Source organism: Argiope bruennichi, chromosome 8, assembly GCF_947563725.1.
Source record: "Argiope bruennichi chromosome 8, qqArgBrue1.1, whole genome shotgun sequence".
Classification (NCBI taxonomy): Eukaryota; Metazoa; Arthropoda; class Arachnida; order Araneae; family Araneidae; genus Argiope; species Argiope bruennichi.
Window position 1 is genome coordinate 69,359,653 of NC_079158.1, and position 26,861 is coordinate 69,386,513.

The 26,861-nt window shown below is 29.6% G+C and overlaps 1 long non-coding RNA gene across 1 annotated transcript in view; it reads left to right on the plus strand.

The window, feature by feature from the left end:
- Window positions 1–26,609, plus strand: part of LOC129981431 (uncharacterized) — a 39,527-nt gene extending 12,918 nt beyond the window's left edge. Inside the window, exon 2 of the long non-coding RNA XR_008785315.1 lies at window positions 26,216–26,609. This is a non-coding gene — a long non-coding RNA (uncharacterized LOC129981431). The remainder of the gene's footprint in view (window positions 1–26,215) is intronic.
- Window positions 26,610–26,861: the final 252 nt, after the last annotated feature.

The window sequence follows — 26,861 nt, forward strand, 5'->3', positions numbered from 1 at the left end:
AGAAATTTTTTAGAAATTTTTGAATTAAAATCAATTTAAAATTATTGATTTGTTTCGTTCCGATTTTTTTTAACGCATCAAGGACATGTCCGAAATTTCATTATTTTTTATTAGATAATAAATCATCTGCTTAAAATTAATTGAAAGATTCAAAATTTAAGTCACGTCAAAATGCATTATTGCAGAGACTGCGATTCACAAGATACCATTATCCAACTGATGAATACATCAAAAAAAATTTTCATATTTAATTTAGTTGAATAGTTTCTGTTTTAAAATATGCGAATGTTTTCATTTTTCATTAATGATATAAATACAGCGATGCCAAATAATTCTCGTTACATACAATATGAAAATATAAAAGATACGAAGAAAGTCGATAAAGTGTCAGTCTTCATTAAAGCTCGATTAGTTAATTGCCTCTCCAACAAAAGATCCAACTTTCTTCCAAGAACTTTCATCAAAATCCCATTTACTGCTTTGATTCAATAGGCTCCCAGTTCAAGGTCAAATCCTTTCGTTTTCAATTCTCAACAGATTCAACAAGGGGGGGGACCTATTTCGTGATCAATCAGTTGAAACAACGGTTTATGCACGTTATGTAATCTGCCGATTATTTGCATATTACATTACAAGTATGATTATAATTTATGTAATCACCAGAATTTGTTTTTCTTATCGGAGTAATGTATTTTAAATTGTTTTAGTCTTTGAAGTTTTTTTTAATAAATTGAAACAAAAATCGAAGGAATGTCAGCAATAATTTGGAATTTTCTGTCTTTTTATGCAAGAATTATTTAACTCTTCTTTATTCGACATGGCTACCTCATGGAGGAAATATTACACCTGCTTTGAAACTGGAAAATAAATAAGAAAATATTATGCAAATTCATGATAAGTGATAAATTAAAATTAAAATAATTATATTAAATGTTAAATGTATAAGCACTTAAAAGTATAAACAAGAATCAAATTTTAAACATTTAAATTATCAATATTTAAAAGCATAAATAGGTGTCACATTTTAAATGCACCAATACGTATCAAATTTTAAGCCTAGAAACATGTATCAAATGTTAAATGTATAAACACTTAAAATCATAAGTATGAATCAAATTTTAAACATATTAACTCGTATCAAATATTAAAAGTATAAATCAACAATATTTAAACGTATAAAATTTTAAACGTATAAGCATGTAGGAAATTCTAACATGTACATGTACATTCTAACATGGATCCAATTTTAAAAGTATAATTATATATCAACTATTAGTTCCAGACGATAGAAATAAGATGTCTGCTTTATGTATATATATATATATACTCTTCTTCCCTCACAACATTACGAATCACAAGACGCGTCAGTAAGTGCTACGTGCTTGTTGCGTTTCCCAGGCATGTAACTAACTAGAGGGGTCTGGCGCTCCATCGTAACGCCTTGGCAATATAAATACTAACAAGAAGAAACGAACGGAGTGAGCACGCTATGATTGGTTAATACAAGAAAAAGTTGAGAAGCGAACATTCAAACTAATTTGTTAAGAATTCAAATCAAATTTGGAGTCGAGATCTGTTAGTTTAAGAATTTCTAATATACACAGAGATTACCGATACATTTTTAGGAAAAATACAGAATAAGGAAATTATGTTTTAATTTAATATGGTAAGATTAGTACCAAGTTTTGTAGGAACGGACATGTGAGGTGTTTGGAAGAGGCCTGATAACTTCGAACCGTGATCAAATAAGGAGAATATCCTCTTCTCCGCATTCTTCTGTGCAATCTTCTAAACTATAGCAATGTCAGAACTGTGATTGGCACAATAGCATACTTATTATGCGAGTTCTACATGTATCCAAGACTTCAGTAAGCCCTTGGGACACAGTTTTTCGAATTCTGAATATCAGAATTCAAGAAAAAAAAAATTTATTTCTGATCATTTCACTGATTTATCTATTAAGAAATGAGAATGAATCACTCATTAATTCTTGTAATAATTATTATAAGATTCCTTGATGTTAAAATAAAGATAGCAAAAAAAAATTTAAAAAAAATAAAAAATAGTGAAAGTGTTATTTCTTTGATTTTCCCGTGTTCTTTCAAAATAATCGGTCCTTTTGCTTTGTAATACAGTATGAAAATTTGTGTATGCAATTAATTCAAAAGTCAAGAAAATCTATGTATGCAATTCGAAGTCAAAATTTCATACAGAATGTAATTTAAATGGAAAGACCATACCAATTTTTCTATTTCTGGAATGTAGCTTTTTAGTATTCTATGGACATAGGTAGCTACCAATCACTCTCAATTTCATATATCTAGCATTTGAATGATCATTCTCGTGTATATAGACAAAAAGAGAGGTAGACTTCTGGTAGACTGAAGAATTTGGTAAAAAATTTTTGAAGAACTTGATTTGATTTTATTCTAAGATAGTATTATTAACATGTCGTCAGTAAATTCATTGAAGCCATTATTATTTCCAAAGAAAACTGTAATTAAAAACGATATCTTGAACGATAGATGAAACACCTATATAAAACTATTGCAATCAAACAGAATTCTTGCACATCTAAAATGCAGACAACTTCAAATTTAATTCCATGTTACAAACTTTTATTTAGTGTCTTACTTCAGGTTCGCGAGCATGGAATTTTCCAATTGATTTTTCCGAATAAAAAAAAATCCTATGAAAGTTTGTGCTTGCCTATTCTCAGTGACTATATAGAGATTTAATATTTTCAGAACTTAATTATCAGTCAATCAATTAATCTAAATAGCTTATGATTCTATGGCACCACCTGGTGAGGAATTTCAGAAACAACTGATTTCGTCATTCCTGAGGATTTATAATGATGAATTATAAATTAAGATAAAATAGTAAATTGGATTAATTTATTTTTCTAAGGCCACTAAAGAAATTGCGTTTAATAACCATTTTTATTTAAAAACTAGCTTATTCACAGCTAGGCCCCAATGTTGGCTTCGTTTAATTCCAGCAAGATTACTTGGACTTTATTTACTATCCATTACTCCGTCAAATTTTCAGACATTAAAGTTGTATTATTTTAATTTCCTTACATACGATTTGTTTATTGTGTACATGTTCTTTTTTTTTTAATGAATGCCAATTCAATAATACCCTACTATTATTAAAAGCGTAAATGTCCATTTTCTCAATTTAACAGTGTTGCAACCACTTTGCCCTGTAAACAACATACTTATTAAACAGAATCCTTCTTTAGCTTTCAGTAAGAAAATCAAGTAATCAACTATTTAATAACACACTGAAATAAATTGGATTTCATTAACAACAATCCAAATATTGTTTTTGAAATATATTTATTTAAAATTAAATTAAATCTAGACTAAAGAGTGAAAAGATCATTTTTTGGAGTTTAAAACGGAATAAAAATTATTTTTGTGCCGAAAGATTTTTAGTAGTTATATCGGGAAGAAAATCAAAATTCAGTTTAATTTTTGATTAATTAAAATTCTAATATATATATATTTTTAAATCGATCTGATTTGCACATTCTCACCCTTCAAAGCATATATGTTTCAAATTTGTTAGTTCTCGTTGTATGATCTGGGTTGTAGAGTACGAACCACTTTGTCCTGTAAACAACATACTTATTAAACAGAATCCTTCTTTAGCTTTCAACAATGGAAGAAAATCAGGTAATCAACTATTTTATAACACTCTGAAACAAATTGGATTTCATTAACAGCAATAAAAATATTGTTTTTGAAATATATTTATTTAAAATTTAATCAAATCTAGACTAAAAAGTGAAAAGATAATTTTGGGAGTTTAAAACAGAGTAAAATTATTTTTATGCCACGTTTATTTTTAGTAGTTATATCGGGAAGAAAATCAAAATCCAGTTTAATTTTTAATTAATTAAAATTCTAATATAATTTTTAAAAAAATTGATCTCAGGTGCACATTCTCACCCTTCAAAGCATATATGTTTCAAATTTGTTAGTTCTCGTTGTATGATCTGGGTTGTAGAATACGAACAGAGAGAGAGAGAGAGAGATTTATATAATGGAAAAATAATTTATTAATAAATAGATATGGTTTTATATGGTCTATATGGTCTTAAACCGTAGCTTTATTATAAGTAGGTTTCATTTTAGATACCTTAAGGTGTACGTACACACTTGAAGATTTTTTTTTTAAATTTTAACTTGATAATTTTTAAGTAAAAATGAAAAAATTTAATTAAATTTAAAGTTTTTTCACAGTAGGTTATTAATATATGTTTAAACTCATTTCAGTGAGTAACAACCATATTACACTAATTATTAATTAATTAAATAATATTTAATGAGCTAATTAGCCTATTTTTTTGAAACAAGATATCTTAAATTCTAATTTGTACAGACACACAATTCTAGCTGGAAATGATGCCTAATATTAGTCTTCATGTTGTCTGCCTCAATCAAGTTATAAAAATATATAGTTTTTTTTAACGATTTTTTCATTAACGATAAATAGAAAAAGCGAGATTTTTTCTGTCATTTTCACTTTTAAACAGCTATTAAAAATTTATTTCTATAAATATAACTTTGATTGAGGCACAAAACATCCGCTATTTCATACAGATTATTTTGATATATAAATAACTGTATTTGGTTCATTTATTGTCGAGTTATGATTGTTTGAATGAAGCAACATAGTGGAAAAATATCATTCTTCATAAAATGAGTTTTAAAAACACCGTAACTAGAGTTTTCCATGAAAGCCCCTCAAGAAAAATAATTATAACTCGAGAAATATTTGGAATATTGGCAACATCGTGGTATCGTTTGAAAGCTAAGGAATCAAAGAACATTATTAAATAATAAAAAAATATTCGATATTTTGAACGATTTTCGAAGTTTTAAGTGTGTACATACACCTTAAATCAAGTTCGATATAAATTTGTGCACGCGCCCTTTTCAAAATTCGCATATCCTTCAAACACAGATCGTTGCCCATGTTATAACATATAGGAAAGACTTCATTTATTTCTAAATTTTTATGGATCGCTTTTTACCCAGCTCTCTCCCCACCCCTGTGCTGTCAAGAAAACTTCCACGGATCCTTTACTCCGGGCCTCTCTTCCTCCTTAAAATGTCAGATGATGTTATGATAAATGACGGAATTATCATTTGCAGAGATACACTATGATCAATGACTTTACATTATACATGAAAAAGCGACATATTTTCGCTCGCGTATTTTGTTTTCAGCTAAGCCCATGCATTTGCCGATAGAAATATTTCTGTTTCTCGCGATAGGAGATCTGTTCAAGAGAAATGTATTTCCACTTCTTTTTTTCTTTTTATAATGAAGAAAGATGGAATTCGAGTTTTTTTTCTGAATCTGTCGATTTATTTTTTATTTTTTTACCTCTAAAAGAATTTTTCCAAAATATGTCTGCTTGGTTTTAAGGATTCATTTGGGTAAAGGTTATGTAGCTTTAGATTTTATGGAACGGTATTGAATTCAAATATACTGCCATTCTGCGGAATCAGTTTGGTTGATGTTGTGAGTTTTTCCAAAATGACTTCTCAATACGAAAAAAAAAAATCTGATCCAACTTTTTTTTTTTCTTTTTGATGGCAAAAAAGCAATACCGATTGAAGCAGAGATTTTTTTTAAAGCGGTTTACAAAAAACTTGATGTATAAAATAAAGATTTAAAGTCTAAACTGAATTTTGTTGGATTATGAGATTGCCAGATAAACATATGACATTTTCATAAACCTTAAATCAAATCAAATCAAATCTAAAATTCTTTGAAAAATGATGTATTTTTCCTTTCACTACTTTTCAACCTCTTTCACCTTTGTTGAATAGTATTGTGAATAATTAAATTCCCATTAATGCTCTAAAAGTTTTTAAAAATTTCTTTTTACAAATAGTGTCCCAAAATAAAAGATTTGAATTTACCACCATTTGTGCAGTAAAGTGTTGGAAACCCTATTAAAAAACTATTTGATAGCTGATATGTAAAAATGGAGCGTCGCACAATAGAACAACGTGTTTTCAATATTCAACAATATTTCAAAAATATTGAAAGTATGGTGGCACCAGTTCGAAAATTTGAGAATTAGCACCTACATCATGTGATTCAACACCATTGGATTTCTTTTTATGGGCTTGTTTGAAGTCAAAGGTCTATGCCAACATCAAACAAGCACGCATGTATTGAAGGAGGGAATTCAGTGTTGCTTTGGCAAAATTCAGTCACATTTATACAAAATGGTCATGGAAAATTTTGACAAAAGAGTGCATATGTGCCAGGAAAGATGTGGAAGTCATTTTCCTTATGTGTTATATTCAAATGGCTTCTTGCCATTATATATATATAACCCTATCCTGTACAATTTGTGGTTCAATAAATATATAACAATTTAAAGAAAAAAGAATGCGGTTTTTTTTTATTTAATTTAAATCTTGCGGTATCACGTGTTTCTATTGTGTAAGGCTCCATTTTTACTAACCCTACACTAATAGTCATATTTGGCTACATTGTCTACTTTAAGATTACAAATAAAGAATTTATCTTCACTCAAAAATTCGTTAATCAGCAAATCATCAATATAAAAAATAAACTACTTCAAATTCTTAAAATTAAAAAAAAAACATTCATCACCTTAACAGAAACATGTCATGGAATTTTAAAAGCGATATTTATATGTAAAATATTTCTTTGCATTTTATATAATATGCTTTTATGTACCTAATTTTTTTCTGCAGCATACATATTATTTCATTTTGTTGTGTTAAAAGTAATATTCTCCAGACATGGCAACCTGACGCTTCCTATTTCTTTAAAGGCATCGGCCGCGTACAGGTAATTGAGATGTCATGTTATGGTGTTAAATACCACTGTTTCACATAAGTTTATGTTCTATCAATATCTTTTGATTACTTATCTTATGTAAAGATTTCTGCATTCGTTATGAGAGAGAAAAAAAATTATGCTTTCTTTTTTTCTTTTTTTTGAAAATAAAAACTATATCGTTTGAGTTTTAAAAACTTCAAATTTACTCAAAGCTTTATATTTATATAATCGACATCTGATCAATCTGGTAAATACTAAAGAAGGAAAAAAAATACAGATGCAAAACATAATGAATACATAAATGGATAAATAAACATCCTAATAAATGATATTATAAAAATTATTTGAGTTTATTGCCTATAATTCATCGTCGCTAAATGCATATGCGATTATGAAACTACTGTGATTACAGTTTAGACGAATCTCACATATCGTATATTATTTCAAAACTTTGTTTTATCTAATATGCTTAAACTAAAAAAAAATTCAGCAACAACATATCAAAATGCTATGCACCAGAAACGCTACTTTTGTTTGACAAACAAATACTGATTGCCACAGCAGATGTTATTTCATTAATAGTAAAAAAAGATAATTCATTTATATTCAAATGTTATGAACGTCTTTTATTTTGATTTTGATGGATAGATATTTCAGTGTGCAGACAACACATCAGTCAAAGAAAACAAGTTTTTTTTATCATATTATTTATTTAGTTTTATTTTCGAATTGGCGCATCGGCTAAAGAACTCTAGATAAACAGATGTGTATATTTATTTATGTAAAGGGATGGTATGCTTAAAAAGTATTAAAAAACATTGCTTAAAAAATATATTTTGTCACAGAGCAGCTCTAAGTAATGTTTAAGAAAGCTTATAAAATTAGTTTATTCAAATGTATGTGTTTTCATTTTATATTTATCCATTCTAGCTCCTCAACATTTTGCAATTTTATATAACGAGTCAAAATTGTTAGTTTTTTTTAAAATTTATGAATATTATGTTTTAATCACTCATTTTTATTGTGCGTGACTTGCTGTGGCTTGTATCTTTAAACTAGATGTTAAATTAAATGCACTTTTTCAATTTTAATGCTAGAATTGAAAGATTTTCATGAGCTATCGATAAAGGAGATTGGAGTCAAATAATATTTACTGGAAACTGCATATAATTTTCGCATTTTATCACGAGATAATTATTATAAAAATTCTTATTTAATTATTTTTATTATTCATTGATTAAAACTTTAAACAAGTTGGTATTTTTTTAAAAATTATATTAATAAATAGTTAATCATTTGAAAACAAAAATAGGTTGTTATTTTAGGTGTAATGGCACAAGGGCTATATCTAGCCATACTGCGACAACAGAAACATGAAGGAGATGCTCATGACACTATTGTCAAACACGACATTCGTTGCTGGTTTGATTATTTCAACAAATTTGTTAACAATCATTTTGATTTATCTTCCTTAAACTTGAGACATGACCCAGACACGTTAATAACGTTCGGAGATTTTTGAAAAAAAATATTTTGAAAAGTTTTTATGGTGGAATAAAATTGAGTGGTGTGGATTGCGGAAGATATATTCACAATGTATACAAATGGTTTACGGATATAGATATTAGTAAATTTATAAATTTACAAAGAATGACTGGTACTGTTATTCGCATGCCAGCTAGATCAATCTTAATGTCTTTCTGGCAAAATTAATCAGCAAATTGCCTTGTAGGAATGTCTCAAATAATTGGATTGTTAGTATCGATAGGAATTTGAATATTATACGATCAATTAAACGGATAAATATCCTTATGAACAAATTAAGATGAAATAAACTTATTGAATAGGCCAGGAGTACATTTGTAGAGCGGAGCACTAAGGATGATGAATTGTTTTGACAAAAACACATCTGTTTACGATTCTTAAGGTATTAAACCTATTCCTGAGGTTCAGTTTGATGCATGAAATTGAGTCAATTGGATTCATAAGGTTTTAAAAAACTACTTGCTGAATTGGTGACAATATTCTTTGAACAAATGGCGCTTGTCATGAACTGATTCTAGGTCCGAAGAATGATTGTTTAAAAAAAAAGAGAGAATTTCATATATACTATAGCGGTGAGATTTCTACCGATGGTAAGAATCTTCAAAATTAAAATAGGAACCAACGTATTGCTTTTAAATGATACTTTAAAATAGGTATGAATTCAGTTTACGCAATATGGTTTTCCTTAGAATTAAAATATTTGAAATAAACCAATTTTTTTCAACTTTGCATAAGCTTATCAAGTCAAAATTTAATTGTGTGTTGCATTTTTGCTTTATGTATTTCCCCAATAGAAATGTTAATAAAACGTCCAGGTCACCAATGTGGGGATTGTGATGAGCGAGGATAGAACCTGGGACCATGTGGTTCGCAGCCCAGTAACAAGACCAAAATACAAAAGCAATCGCTCGTGTAGCGTAGCTGTTAACTGGCTTATAAGCTTTCACCACAGAAGTATGATTATTTCAGTTTATGTTAGACAACTTTTCTCGATTTACTGTAACAAATCTCTTTATAAACAAGTAAGAAGAAATAGACATTTGACTTTCTGGATTGGGATAATACTAAAATTTTGTAAAGAAATTTATAGAATGTGAAAAAAAAAATTTAGGCTTAAAACTCACTTTATATGACCGTAATCTCAAAATCATTCACTACTTCAAAAAAATGATAAACTTCAATAATTAGTTATTCCTGAATGCCTATCGGGTAATTTCGGAGGCATAGATTTTTCCACTAGTCTATATATTAGTCAAGTTAGACTTCGTATCAGGAAAAAGATGCAAGAGTCTCATTGTTACGAATAATTTTTTATGCCTCTTCAGTTAACTTGATGATTAACAGTAATTCTTTTTTTTTTGTCGCCAATTTATCATGCCAATAAGTGCTATGAATGAAAAAAAAAAAAAAACAATTTCGTGTGAATAAAGGGAAAAAAATCAAGAAATTCTATTGTACAAATTAAATTTTTCTCCATATTATATCGATGTGTCGGAATCTTGTTACAGACGAATAAAATTTGTTGAATATATATTTTAATAAATTATTATTTATATATTAAAAGAATAGAATTAGTTGTAAATATAATTCATTGTTTTACTATTTTGAATGATTAGCATTTACTATAATAATTGATTTACACAATCAAATTACATTGCGCAAGTTGGTTTAAACATTACAGATTGTCCAGACAAGCAGCAATATAAAGGATTGATTGATTCCCACAATATCGCCAACCAATCATCTTGAAACGAAGCGCTAATTTATTTTGAGAACCCAGCCGAATCAAGTATCTCTCAAACTGATGGCAAAATTGCTCGAATTCTGCAGATTGACTTTCGAGATTGCTTCGATTCAAGAGCAGAGATACAGATCTTCGCAATGATCGACCGATTGCAGAAGTTACGCCTCACATAATGGAGCTTCATTTATGAACTCCGCGGTTGAGAATAAACGTTTATGCCTCATCAGTTAGTCAGTTCGGCGTTGAGGCATCATTCTTCCTGTCGCCAATTTATCACGCCAAGGTCTGTGTTTATAGCAACCCCGGCTCGTGAGACAAAGGCCTATGTTTTAGGTAGACAAGGACCATTTATTCTGTCTAATTCCCGACTGACTCGGCGGCGAAGGGGCTAGTGATGAATGATGTGCCCGCCAACCGCCAGGCGGCGCTGCTAGCGCCCTTTGTCACGTCACTCCCGCTGACGGGCTCACTGCTATCTATCATTCTTGATGGAACAAAAACAGGCAACTATCTTTTATTTTTTTGTGATTATTATTTTTTCTTTCGTCATTGGGTTCGGAATGAATGATTCTGTGAGAAAAAAGAAACTTTATTATATATTATTATTGGCGATAAATAAAGAAAAAAAATTGTTGAAGGATTTATAAAAGCTGTAATTATATATAAACTGGTTCACGGTGCGAGAATCGCCCGTTTGGGGTTGTTTTTATGGATTTTTTTTTCTTACTCTACTTGATTTACAGTTGTCGTTAAGAATGGAAAATTTATGTCTTCTAAGAATACGATAAGCCATTTTTTCTTTCTTTTTCTTTCCCTCTTCACTATGTAAGAATATTCTTACATGTGTTATGTCGTTATTTAAATTGATTTAATGGATCATTAAGTTCTTAGTTATAGGTTCATTTTTTTAGCAATTATGTCACCCTGAATTCGATTAATTTCGTTTGATTAATTTTGCACATGCATCCGGTTCCTTGATTAATATAAATTACTATTCTTGATAAATTAAATATTGGTTCCATTAGTCAACGAATGCATAATTAATATCAAATCAGAATGTACTTTTATTAATCATATGTATAATTGAATACCAAAATCCTTTAATTAAATTCCAAATGACTATACAGGACATGTATAATTACTTAGTACACAGTTTATGCAATCAGATAAAGTAAAGACTTAGTAATTTTGATATACAGTAGGTAATATAATATGTTTAAAGAAAATTATTATTCTATTTCTCCTTAATTAACAATCGATTCGCAAAAGATTTTTATGTGAAGTTTATTCATTAATACCAGAAGTAAAAATAATGTATGTATTTTTTAGCTTTATGTCTTAAATTGCTCCTGGTTTAACATAATTAACAATCCTTTTCTGTTTTTTTTTGCTGAAAGATATAACAAATAAGATATGTAACAAAAGAATATGTTATGCATTCGATTGTCATATTCTTATTTAAGAAATAACTGCAAAATTAATAATAAAAAATAATCGTTCTTATTTTTGTGTTCGTTTCCATTTCTGTTCCAATCTTTCCGCCTGGCGAGTTCATAGCTGCTACTTGTAATTCTTAGGTATTGCTTTTCCCCTGTAAGTTGCTTCTGCGATGGTGTAAACAAATGCCATTCAGATGCAGTTCTACATATCTTATTCGTAGCTTTTCTTCTTGTTTTTTTTTATAGATATTAGTTATTATAAAAATAATATTACTGATTCATTATCTTTGTAATATAAACTTTTTGTCAACCAATTACCTATTCATAAATCACAAAATACGATAGTGCAAACAGATGTCAGTACGATATAATTTTACGTATCTTATCCACAGCGTTTCTTCTCTTGTTTGTTCTAAGTGATTATAGTCCAAATTCCATTTGAAATTATTTAAATAATAAAATACAGAGTGGTATAAAATTATTTGTACTATTTATTTATTATTTTGTTTTATTTTTATATGTTTGTTTTACTATAGATTTCTGTATATGAGGGGAAAATAAAATACTTCAAAAACTTGGTTTAAATTTCTTTTAAAAACTTAAGAAAATTGGCTTCAGTTTTGTTGCATTTAAATAGAATATGTATAGAATATTATGATTTATTATAAGCATGTTTAAATTTTAAAAGAATATCATAATATACCATCAACAGAACATAACCAGAGTGTAAAATTAAATAAAGGCCTGACAGTGAAAATTATACCTGATCATCTTGCTTTTTTTTTATATGATTCCCTTTCATAAAATTTGGCAATAATCATAAAGTGTCAAACAATACTTTTTATGCCATTTTTAAAGAATCTGATTTCCAAACATCAAAGACTCTGTCGCTCCCCCCCCCAAAAAAAAAAACAGCATTAATGTATTTCTTATAAGCATGCAAATACAGAACTAACTAGAATAATTTTATAATTTTTTAACTATATAAACTATTTTTGAAATGAATACCAAATAAGGTATAAAGAACTCACTAATTGGTGCAAAAATTATACTGCAACAGTGCTAAACATTTTACGTTGTATGCTATTTAATTTTCACCTTTAGCTTAGAACTCCTGCAGTAAAACAGGTTTTACAGAAATGCTTTCATTAATTTTATCATTATTAAGAATGAATAATATAAGCTGTCAGCAAGTTACTATATTTGGCTACCAAATTTAACTGTTCGAAAATAATCCATATGTTTTATAATCCTAGAAGAGGAATTTTTAAAAGTTTATTCTCTCGCTATTGTTTTTTGAGGGTAGAAAGTTTTCGTGACCACATTTTCGCCAAGGAAATGTTTGCCTCGGCTATGCAGTGATGTATTTAAAACTAGACAATATGGACAAAATTAAACCCCTAATAAGTACAGATTCTATAACTAAAAAAATGTTAGAACGATATTCACACTGTGCCAATATAGTTGGTCAAACTCCAATATTTTTTATTGTGCATATTTTGCTATTGCAATATTCATAAACATCGAGCTTCTGTGTAGTGTTCGTTCTTGGATTCAAAAACCTTCCGTACATTTACATTTATGCATGCGTCGAGATGCGTTTATTTAGTCAAATAAAAGGTGAAAGGAGATACTAAAAGAGGAGATGTTTACATTCAACAATAAGGTGAATTTGGATTATTCGCTGACTTGGGAGGCGTAAAACTACAGATTAGCGTAACATTATCGTAAAAAGATAATTATTCAAAATAAAATACTTTGATGGAATTTTTATTTACTGCAAGGGGCCTAAATTTTAAAATTTTGATTAAGAAACGGACGATTTCTGTTCTTACAATTTGGTAGCTCACTTTTTAACAAAATAATAGTAACTTTTATGTTAAAACACTTCTTTTTTTATTTGTTATTGAAATGTTTGATAACATATTGAGATTAACAACGATAGATAATCCCTCTCCCGTTTAATGATATTACTTGAAATATTCTTCATATCACTTCTAAAAGCTTTTTTGCCACTTGAATTAATCATAACAGCAATCAATACATTATTTTGAGTTAAAATAAAACAGTAAGATCATAAATGATACAGCATTCACATATATATAGGAAAAAAAAATGAAGGAAAGAAAACGAATGAAAAAGTATATAATGGAATAGAAATCAAGGTGAATGAGTGAGGAAGAATACTGGAAATTGCTCATCCATCCACGTTTCACCCTTTAGCGAGGTAGAATCGTCAAAAAGTAGTAGTCTCGGGACACTGAAACAATGAGTAAGCAATATTGTGTTCAAACATTGATAAAAGAAGTGATATGTCTAAATAAATAAATATATTAAGGATACATTTTTTTTAAAAAAAATTGCTAAAATAACGAAATAAAGTTAAAACAAAATTTTAAAATCTTGATTACATTAAAAAGCTTTAAAATCGACCATTATTTTCAACGAGGGGGGAGGTCTCATAAAATGCACTGACTATGGCTGGAAAGTGCTTAAATTCGCTACAGCTAATTCCACTAAAAATAATAATTGACATGAAATTTGCTGCTGAGATTCTTTTCTTAAACATTTTTTTTAAAAAAATTTGAAAAATGTTGAAATAAACCTCATGAGAAATCTCACTATTTCAATAATATTTTTACATTCCCTTTCTTGAGGGAGACATACACCATTATTTTAAAAGCCTACTAAAGTGAGAACATTCATTTTTATCTTAGGAAGCAAAAGCTCATAAAAATTTAGATTATCATCTGAAATAAATATATTTTTATTCGAAGGAATTAATAAAAATTTAAATATTAGATTGTTCAAATATTGAAATCCTAAAATTAAATAATAATTTTATTTTTTGGAGCTATATAATGTTTTGCTTAAAAATTTATTGCTGAATAATCTTCTAGAAATTTGTCCCTGTTTATATTAAATCGGAACTAATTTCTTGATTAGTTACGCTTCAAAGATTTTCTGTAATTCCTATAAAACTTCATCGTGCTTCATTTCGGCATGAATCCTCACAGGAAAACTTGTCCGAATTTGTAACTTCATGTTCTCTTGAATTTACTAATAGAATGTTTAATAAAATGATTCGAATCAACTCGATATTTCTCATGAGTAAATAATTCGAATATCATAAATATTAAAAATCAATAAATTAGGTAAATATAACTAAAAGAAATGTTTTTTTTTTTTAAAGAAATGTTGTTTTGATGAGTTTGTTCCTTTTTCTGGAGAAAAAAGTAATTTCATTCCATATTCATTATAATTTAGCAATAGTGTATTAAAATTTCTTTGAATATTATTATTTACTAGTCGCCTCAGGCGATCAGCCGGCTCGCCTGGAATATTGGTTATATTTAATTTCAGATAATTCATTTTTTTTATTTCATGTTTATGATTTCGTCCACCAAATTCTCTGCCATTAAAGTAATGTTATTTTAATTGATATAGTTAAGTTCTGTCTATCGTTCTCATAAAACTTTCTAATTGGGACAATCCTATAACATCACAGAGCTTCTAAATTTCTCGATATTTTCGTTTCACTTTTTGTGCGTTTCCTAAACTACATAGATATTAAACAAAATCCTTTTTCTTTAACTTTCAACAATGGAAAAAAAAAAACTAAGTTATCAGATAATTGATGAAACAAAATAAACGATTTGAATTTCAGGTCAATAATGGATATATTGTTGTAAATTAGGTAAATAAATATATTTGAAAAATTGACAAAAATTAGCAAGAATTCGCACGATTATTAAATTAGTGTCATTAAAAAGATTATCTTTTAAATTTTGAATAGTACTACATTTATTTTTTGAGCCATATTTTCGGGATTTATCGCTGGAAAAATATCAAAATTCAGCTTAATTTTTAATTAATTAATTTTTTTAAAAAATTCCTTGCCGGGTTCACATTTTTTCCTCCAAAGTAAATATGACCACAATTTTTGATAGATTTAGGATAAATAGTCAGGCTTATGGAGCGTTTATACACACAAACATACACATTTATCTTCATTATTAGTATAGATTACACATGTATTATAGTAACATTAGTGTTAGTGATCAGGAGGTCATACTGTCCGATTTTTTTCCATTTTCTAACATTGATAAACACTCTTGCTTTGTCAAATATAAGAAATCTGTGCTGAAAATTTAGGAAAGCTTCACTTAACATATATCCAATTTGAGAAAATAATTATTTTTATTAATACGATTACCTATCAGTGAAAAAAAATTGTTAACATTTGATACTATGCTTTTGAAAACAAACATGAATATGATAAAAAGAAAAGAACGCAACAGCGCTTTTGCGAATGCTAAGTGTAGATCAGAATTCTTTAATTACTATGATTACTACAATAACATTTAGTTTATTTAATATTAGTCGCCTTTGGTGAGCAACTGGTTATGTACTGTTGTGACTTATGGCACTTTATAAGCCCGCTGACAGTCTTCTGTGAGAGATTTAAGCCGAGCGATAGTCGTTTTTATAGTAATGCCAACTAGGGCCAAGAGTACGACGTAGCTACTCACGCGTCACAGCCCTTTTTACGGGGTGGTCTTCTTTCATGCATTTCATTCTCTCATCCACAGATCATAATTTAGATCTGAATCAGAGAACGATCACCTCTGAACCAGTACCCCTTGTGGTATTACTGTCGACATGGAGGACTCTGTGACCACGACAGATTAACATGTGTGTCAGCCAACACACATAAAGAGCCAACATACATAAACCAACACACTTTCTGCCGTCGAGGTTCGAACTCACAACCTAAGAGATGCGAGTTCAACATCCTTCCAACCAGGCTAACTCAGGCCTGCTGGTTAAATCATTGTGTTATATGGGTTAATTGATGGCTGTGTTTGATTTCAATTAAATCTCTGATGCATAAACTGGTGTTCGTAATCCTTTAACAAAATTTTTTTAATGCATCGAATTTTAAGCGACATTATTTAATAGCTTTTCACCGGTTCTTTTCATGGCGTACATAAGCCTTCCTAATAGAGTGATCCCCATGACATCATTGTACCATAAAAAAATCAAAATGTCTGGGTACGATTGCATAGTGCCTTTTGTGTAATGTAATCTGAGCAGATAATTGAAATTTCCCTCATTATTTTCCTTCTGCTCTTAGTGATGGAAGAAAAGAAAGTTTTTACATATTTCATTGAACAGTAAAAATGGATTAAATTTCGAAAATTAACAAAACTGCGTGTCAATTAAACTGGAGTCATTGAAAGTAAATTTTTCGAATTTTAAAGTGGTTAAAAAAATCAGTTTTGTGCAATTATATTTTTGAGAATTACGTCTAAATCTTATTTAGATTTTATTAAATAAAAATTAAAAACATTTTCCTAGGTGTCGTTTTCTATTATTAGATGAGATTATCATATTAAAAAAAAAAAAATTGGATACACCAAATGGTGGAAGAATTTTAGTCATAGCATAAAGGGTTTAAAGAAGGATTTATATTTAAACGTCAGTTCAAGTTTCATATATGTGTAATATTAGCTATTTCAAGTTTCCATTGTTAAAAGTGAACTCTTTTTATTTAATCAAAAATGAAAAGCGTAATATCAACAGACATGTTCATCATCTCAGTTTAATGTAAATTATTCCTCTTAGCAAGGGATGAGAGATTTTTTCGCCAATTAATTCAAACTTGCATAAGGACACTACTTTTTCTTAACTATTCACAGCAAAATATTTTTTTTGGAAATCTTTCTCTCTCTCTCTCTCTTTTCTGAATTTACACAGAGTCAAGTTTGAGTAGATCATGAAAAGAGATATACTATCAAAGTAGAATGTCTTAACACGATAAGAATCATACTGACTTGAATTTAGATAAGGGTATATACAATAATAATTCAAATAACGAAATCAAGGCATTTAGGTTTTTTAGGTTTTAAGATTTAGTTTATTTAATATTAGCCACCTTTGGCGAGTAACTGGTTATATGTTGTTGTGACTTATGGCACTTTACAAGCCCGCTGACTGTTATCTGTCAGCGATTTATGCCGAGTGAGCGTCTCTTGTTTTTTCAGTAGTGCCAACTATGGTCAAGAGATACTCACACGTCACGGCCCTTTTTACTGAGCGGACTTCATTCATGCATTTCATTCACTCATCCATAGATCTAAATTTAGACTTGAATCAAAGAAAGATCACTCCTGAAACAATAACCCCAGGGGTATTATTCTCGACATGGAGGACTTTGTGACCACGACAGATTTATGTGTGTGTCAGCCACTACACATCATAGTGACTTGAATATAGATAAAGGTATATACAATAATAATTCAAATAACGAAATCAAAGCATTTAGGGACTCTACAGTGGTGATTCATATCTCATGAATCATATCATATGAATCATTCGCAACGATTCTTATGATATGACTTCCAGAAGAGTTTTGCGTATCTTTTCCGATTTTAAAAATCCACATGAGCCTAGAGTTAAAAAAATTATATAGGACGATAGTTAAAGTTTAAACTCTTTAAATTCAAAACGGTGTCCCATATAGCTAGGGAAGTAACATGTATCTATAAAATGATATATTTTAGCTGAATTTATTGAGATAGTTTATAGCGCCTCTAGCGACGAAATAATGAAATTACAAAAATAAACCGAAAAGTAAAGGAGATCGACTGAAAACTGCATTCAGAAAAATGTACTCAATACGATAATGGAAACACAGGAAGAAAATTTATGGAATTTTCTGAATGATTGGGGATATATTTGCTATTAAAATTATGAACCAAACCAGAATCGGGAGAATTAATAATATTGCTAAAGAATTGGTAATTCCGTACCTACCGGGATATGTTTAATCTTCACCCATTATTACAAACGACTCTGGTTAAGTTTATATACTGATTTTTTATATACTTTGAGTGGGGTGGGAGAGAAATATCAAAGAGTGAAAAGAATCTCAATTTCCTATTCCCTTTAACTCCTTACTATTGAAGGTAAAAATTTTAATCAAATTAAACAAATTGCTTCATTATAACAAAGAGAATCTTTTATCTTAAAAATATTTTGATATTTGTCACCCCTTAGAAACGAAGACTTGCAATCAACTCTCGAAGATAAAAAAAAATAAATAAAATCACAATATGAGTTTTAATGTTGATAGTGACTTCAATTTTGAGCTTCGACTCAGCTCAGAGGCTTGTAGGTTCGAATCTGGTTTAAAGTAGAGATTTATAATGTATTTTAAGGAATATTCCATCAATCTCCGGTTTGTCAATTATTATTTATTTATTTAAACGAATGTTGTGTAAATCTATTCAAATAAATGCGAAGAATAAGGAAAAAATTACGGAAAAACGAATATTAATAAAATTAATTTTATTCAAAATTTATTAATTTAAATTTCAACAATTTAATTCATATTTATTTTGTAAAATTCTTCCTTTAAATTTAAAATGCAATAAACGAATTTTTATCAATTAATTATTGAGTTATTCAAAATAATCTACGAATACTGAAAATTGATAGTGATAGAAATCTGAATAATAATGGATGCAATGCGTGGTTAAAATGTTTACCGAATTACGCTTCAACTTCCCTGTAAAAAAAAAATTTCATTGACCATGGTACCATTATAAATGCATTAATAAATATTGCTTTTAAGAAAACGTCTTTTAAAAAATGTCTTCAAAAATCTATAAATAATTTGTGTTTTCTAGAGACTTTTAAATAAATCAATATTTCAACAGAAGTGCCCTCCAATTAAATAATAGAGAACACAACATAATTAAGGAGTTAATAACATTGTTTAATCCATATTTTTTTCCGTCTGATATAAGTCTCATTTTTTATCATTTCTATGACAGATATATTTGCCAAATTAATTATTTTGTTGGGATCAGATAGCTTTTGAAAAAATATATAATATAAAAAAAAGTTCTTTTTAGCCAGTGACTTTTTAACAAGTTTTTTACCATGGCATCTATGGCAAAAATATTGATTAGGTAGCACCAAATTACCCAAATTTTAATTACAGAAGAAATAATTATTTTCATCAGTTCAAAAGATACTTGTATATCCTCTAATTATTAAAAATGCATCACTATTTTAAGATGAAGTAAATAAAAGCGTAAAGGTAATTTTTATGTTACTATAACAAATTTGAAACGGTTTATTTATGATTTTAAAAATGTTTCATGATACTTGTAATCAAAATATTCCCATTAAAATGCTTAACGGAATTTCTACTACCGATCAATTTCAACTGAAGCTTTAATTAAACGCCTTGTTGGCAAAATCGGAATTGTTAATCGAGTATAAGCCTATTTCAAAATTATAGAAACACAACCATTTAGCAAAGACAATGCAAGACTGATTTATTTTTTAAATTTCAACGTCAAGAAAATTATATCATGTAATCCTTTAAAAGCGAACATTCGCTTTCATGTAACTAATTCTTAAAATGCGTATCAGCGCCTAATTTATAAAAGAGATTCATTCTTGAATTTTGACTTTTTAAATCATTCTATTACAATAGAAAAAGAAAGTCTTTCACTTCAAATTGAATATTAGCTACTTTCTTAGATAGTGAAAGGCGTCGTTTAAAAATAGGCCCAATTTTTCATGCCTCTAAAATGTAAATTCCATTTATATGAGCTCCAGAAATAAGTTTTTAATCCTTTAACAGCTAAAAGACAACTAAATTTTTCAGTTGAGTTATGAAACCACAGAGAAAGCTGCTTAACTCAGAGAAAACGTTTTATATTTGATACTTCGACGGGGAAAAGCAAAATATTACAAACAGTGTATTAATTCGAGAGGATATGGTATCAGATGCTTTATTAATAAAGCGAAAACAAATGAAATCGTAACGAAATAAAATTGGATTTTAAAGAATAAAATATTTATTTTGCACAAAATATCTTACATTTTTCCTCCAAATCCTATTCGTAAAATTTATTCATAAGTAAATTAGTAAAACTTGGCATTTTTTTTTCTAGCCTTTATAGTTTTTTTTAAGAAAAGTAAATTATAAAAACTAAATGAACGATGGCTTAAGATTAATTGGTTTGATTAAAATATGAGCAAACTTTCTCGTTAATTTACATCTTTTCATTAACCAACATTAACTGGGCCTATTGTACAATAGAGATTAGAGATTATTTTACTTTTTCTATCGAAAATTATATTTAAAAACCTGATTTTTTACTCAAAACTTATTCCAGTTCGGCTGTATAAAGTAATGTAATCATTATAATATTATAATTTTGAAAAATGGAATAACTATAATTCTTTTTCTGGTATGTATTAGAAAAAAAAAGAATATGTTTTAACGTAATAAAGAAACAAAGGGAAAAAAAATGAAAGAAAACTATACCCAATAAAGATTTTAAGTTCCACCATGATTTTATTTTTGTATTTATTTTTATTATTATAATTGCTTATATTACATTATTTATATTTATTTTTTTTAAATTTCATGATTTATTTATTTATTTTTAAACACTGCAAAGTTTTGCTCATTTAAAAATTGATGATCAAATCAGTAACCATGGTAATATTATTTAAAGATAATTAGATAAAATAATTATCAAGTTTGTTGGTCAATTTCTTGATGATGAATCTTGTGTCAGATTTTTTGAATTGTTTTTGATTGTTGATAAAAAAACAATGTGACATGAATTCATTTTAACCAAACTTGAGAGAAGCCTAAATTTTGCAGTCGTGTCCTACAGTTTAAGCAAATCTGTTTTTTAAGACTATGCAAGTCCATTTGTTGTTCGAGTAATTAACCACTTTCCAAATGGGTTTTAATTTCACGACAACCCCTTCACTAAAAGGTAGCGAAAGAACCCCTTAACGCTGTGGAAGGTGGAAGTCTCCTTCAATCTCTTTTTGTCGTTTGATTGAACAAGCCTGTTATCGGCTTCAAAAACTCAAAAAAAGAATAAGAGCAACACAGCAAACGGCTTAACATTTTCTTATCAGGGCAAACGACTTTTACTCTGCAAACCTTTTGTCTCTCTCACCGCCAGAGCTTTTCTTTTTCTTTTGAACTTTAACAAAACTTCGCCAATGCCTGCTAAGAGTAGGTGTACGAGGCGACTGATTTTAAAAGAGTTTATACAACGGCACTGCTCTCTTTATTCAAGACAGAATGGAAGCAGGTGGAAAAAAAGGGGAGAGAGAAAGGGAAAGGGGGAGGAGAAGAATGTTAAAAAGCATTGTCATGATCAAAAGGGTTTCTGTGCATTACAAACTCATTTGCAGCTGCTCTTTAATCTGCGGAGAGTCGGCTAAAGAAAAGTTCCGGATGGGATTTTAAAAGTTCTAACTTTTAAAGGCAAAAGCGCGCGAAAAAGAACGGCGGCGGTAAACGGCTAAGCCCAAAATCTCTTCAGAGTTGAAGAGTGTTGCCAAATGATATCGGACAAGTTTTGGGATGTGGTCGCCTGGTTTGCTGACGAATATCACTGCCGTGTTTTTAATAATTCAAGATATTTAGGTCTTTTTACGAACTTGCTTCTGATGTTCTTTTAGGTGGAGCATTAGTGTCTTTTCCTCTTCTGGAACGAATGTCAGATGGTGTTGCTTTGTTGCTGGAAAAACTTCAAAATAAGGTGTGTCAATGTGACCATAGTTTCTTTTACAGTTAATTTTAAATCTTTTGGAATGGCAGCAAGAGAGCATAAGAAGAAAGAAATATTCTTTATTCGATCCAATATATTTTCCAGGGAAGTTATGGGACGATTCTAGTAAATATAATTTTTTTGGTATACAAGTTGGTATTATACTTCATATGTGAAAAATTGGAGATAAAATAAGGAGGCGTTCATAACTGGCATTTTATTTTAAAAAATCAAATAAAATTTTAGAAACATTTTCTATTAAAATATTTGTACATCTTTTTAACACAGTTTTTAAGGTTTATTTCTGCATGGCAAATATCTTTGAACAATTATAAAATTATTAAAAGGATTTTTAATTGAAATACTCGATGCAGTTGAACTCTATCATGGAAGTTATAAGTCTGTTTTATTGGGCCACTTCGGATATTTTTATTTGCAGTACTTTTCCTCAGAGGAAACATATTTCTTTAAAGGCTTGATCCAAAATTCCATTTTCATTTCTTTGTGAGATTATAGGATGTAATGGCAACAGAGCAGTAACTCAATGATAAATCTTTTGATCTAAATAAAAACATCGACATAAAAATCATTTAAAACAAACAAAAAGTATGTGAAGCCATCCATAGAAAACCAATGCACATAAATGAAACTGATTAATTGAAAACTATAAAAATATAATTTTTTGAGTTATTTTGCGAACGAGCGCGCACAAATTTGATATAATCTCATTGTTAACAATACAATAGTCAGTTCTGTGGAGAGCTCGGTTAATAGTTTAAAATTTATTGGACTTGTAAAAAAATCCAGACATTTTTCAATAAGGTGAAAGAGCTATAATTCATTCTTTATCCATCAGAACTGGATTTTAACTCAACAATTTAAAATCTCACAACCATAAATAAAGAACACTAAGCCATTGTACTGAATTACTTTTCCGACAATTGATGTTCAAAGTTCAAACATTAAACATTTATTTGTCAGATCGAATACAAAAGTAGTGGTATCTTTTTTGTCAGATAAAGCAGTTAATATGTTTAGTCGCAAAAATGTTGGAAAAATACACCACTTTGTTTCCACGAAAAAACATTTGTTCCAAGTTTATTTTCCACGCGAAGTAAATGGGCGGTTCACAACCAAGCATGATAAATAGTTGATTTGAAAGCAGAGCACATAAACAATAGCGTAGTCATCGGTTTGAAAGAATAATAAAAAATAAAATAAATAAAAGAGAATCAAACATACGGTCGGCCATAATATATCTCCAACAAGAACGGGAAACAAAACAAAACTGAAAAATTTCGAAAACACTCGAGCTGCTATTGTAACGCCCATTCCCGAAAGAAATACATTCTTCAAGTTTAAAACGACCAATCAAACGCAGCCAGGTTTTCATTTGTTTTCCTGCCGATCGCTTGGCAGACGATTTTTTTATTCCTTTCCTTCCGTTTCGCCTTCTTCAATTCTTTTTGAGGAACCGGCAAGCTGTGTAACTAAACAAGACGAACGACCAATCGTAGAATAGCGAATGGAAACCGTGTATAACGCATTATCGCCGCCTGCCGTTGACTGTGACGGATTCGCTACATGGAGGCGATCCATTTGAAAGAATGAATATTTCCATCATCCATCTTTTTATTCCCATTTGTTTGGTCTTGATGATGCGTTTTTTTATTTGTTTCCTTTTGTGTGTGGGAATGCACACGTTTTCAGGGGCACAAACCCTGCTGCGAAAAATTTGATATAAAGAGACTGTTTAAAATGAACAACTGCAGAGGCGCTTCCTTTTATAATGCATAATTAACTTCTCCCTTTCGGAGGATACAGATGCTCTATCAAGAGAATACACTACTGTGTTTTTTCGCATTTAATATATAGATACCAGAGGAAGGGAGTTCCTCGAATACGAGGATGGGAAGTTCCTCCTGGTTGACAAATGGATTTTCGCTCTTGTGGAGGCAGACATAATAAGTGACCTTAAACTAGTTTATCTTTTGGAAGACAAATCATACCAATCGAGGACTAACAGACTTCTGCAAGAGAGGTTCCATTATGGAATTTAATGCATGGAGCAGCGTAATCCCTCCTTAAATTTCAAAGTGGTCCGACATTTATATATGCACAGGTACCTGTTTAGTAGCACGAGTTTTTTGGTTCTGTGTAATTGGCCTATGGGAAGATATAATTATATGATTCATTATTTTACTTTTCTATAATATTATATGGTGGCAATATTTCTTGCTAATGAAGGAGATAAGCATATAATTTATTAAAGGAAACGTATTTTCTTCCTTTGATTTAAAAATGGACCAAAGTCTTGGAGAGTTTAGGGTGTAAGTGCTTCAAATATTAGCAGGGCTCCTACGTGTGATTGCTTAGCTGAATTTTATTTGACAATATATATTCTTACTAAGATTTTTCTACGATTTTATTTTCAAACATAATTGGCAATCAAAAAGAATTGCAAAAAAATTCTGGAATTTAATAATATTTTTTTTTTCTTTATTATATATTTATTTTCTAAATGGGAACTTATTCATCATTATTAAGTATTAAGATTAGTTGTTTATTTGAGAACAATTAAAAATTATTTTCATATAAAATATTCTATTCTTATTTATTCAAAGTTGCTTGAAATTGAATTTGTTTTATATATTAGTAATTAAATATTGAAATTTTTATTCTATTTACCTGCAAAGACACGATACTCTTGAGGTTTGAAGGTGTTTTGCGGATGAAGATAGAATCGCTATAATTTTTTTTTTTTCTTTTGCAAAACTGAAGAAGTCTATTTTATTGAGAGAAAAAAATAGCAGGATATCTTACTCTAAGCCTTAAATAATAAATTCACTCAACAGCATATGTGTGTGTGTGTAATGATATTTTAAAATCTATTTTAAGCTTAATTGAGTTTCAAAGTTTTAGCTTAGTTTAGCCCATATTAACTTCATTCTAAAATATTCTTTTATTTCCTGATCCCATTCCACTTTTTCTATTTAATTAATGTAACAGAAAGCTCTGTAAAAATGCTTAAGTCAGCGGTTCCCACGCTCCGAGTGAAGGAATAAAAATTGCTAGCCTAAACAAATTCTTCTTATAGATACCTAGATTCTCCTACCGAAATCGCCACGTGTAAAGAAATCCCTATCAGAATCTCACAGTATATAAATATTGGAAAAATAATTTCTTCCCTTTTTAACTTTTTCTCATTTCTCTCTTGTGTCTCTCTGTGTGTGGCATGTTTCGTCGCTTCTGCTTGTATCTTTATGTATGTATATATATATATGTGTGTGTGTGTGTGTGTGTGTGTGTGTGTGTGTGTGTGTGTGTGTGTGTGTGTGTGTGTGTGTGTGTGTGTGTGTGTGTGTGTGTGTGTGTGTGTGTGTGTAGGATAGTTTTACAGATGCGTGGCCGAAAAAAAAGCAAAGGTGGAATTAACTTCAATTTATTTTTTCATGACAGTCAAGATTTGTACACGGGAAGAAGCAATTAAACGTGCATGTCCTCATTGAGACAAAAGAGGAAAGCGTAAGAAATATTTCCCTTAGAGCTTTCTCTAAGAAATTCTGTTAGGGATTTTTATGACAAGAGTGGATGCAGGAGAGGGAATTTCAGGTATCTTTGGAAGTCATGCTGTAGGGGTTAGGGATTTTTTTCCCTTCCTTTGGAGCATGAGAAATTAAAGACACAGTAATTTTTTAGAGTGTGAGTCAGAAATAACTAAATAAAAAAAACACTGGAATTTGGATCAGGAAATAAGAGAATATTCTAGAATAAAGTAAAAATAAACTTATTTAAGATTTTGAAAATTATGAAATGTTTGATTAATGCGCGCTTGTGTGTATTTAGTATATAAAACGAGAACCAGTCTTTAAGGGTGCAGTTATATTATCACCACAATTGTAAGCTTATTTCAAATTTTTCACTCAAATTTGTGAGCTATAGTTAAAAAAGTGCATTGAACATTATGCCTGAACATTATGTACCTTTATTATGCCACAACTATCTCCTGTTGCAATTTACATTCAGTCTCCTTCTTCCAGTAAAACTGATTTCAGAAGATCAAGATTTGTTTGTACCGGAATCATTCTTCTGGAAATATGACAGGAGACATCCTGCTCCAACAGCTGCGGGAAGAATGGCCGAGAGTCCGAATCGTCCATCATCCGTCTTGCAGTGAAGGATGGCCCGACGGACGGATTTTCTAGTCTCTTGTCTATCTCGAGACGAAGACCACACAGAGCTCCGGACAGTTGTCATCGATCTTCGCAACAGCTGTGTGGAGGACAAACAGCAGGGTGGGCTGGAAACCCATTGTTTCCTCAGAGATCTTCAGGTGATTGTTTCTGTACTGTTATTAATGGTTTTTAGAAATGTTTAGATGTATATTTTGAAATGGCATTAACGAATCTATTAAAATAATTTAATACTTTGGGAGACATTTTTTTTCGTTTCATTTTTTTATTTTCTCGTGTATACAGTATAGACAAAGGATAGTTATCGTCAAAAAAATTCTAATTCGGGATGTAGACGAATCTCTACGTTTTAGACCCCCACCCCTGAGTTTGAAAGACACATATTTTTGGATAATGCCTGTCTGTCTGTCTATGGCAAAGATAACTCAAAAATGACTACTACTACAAAAAAACTACTTGATATACGGCGGCTTGATATACGATCTTTATAGTA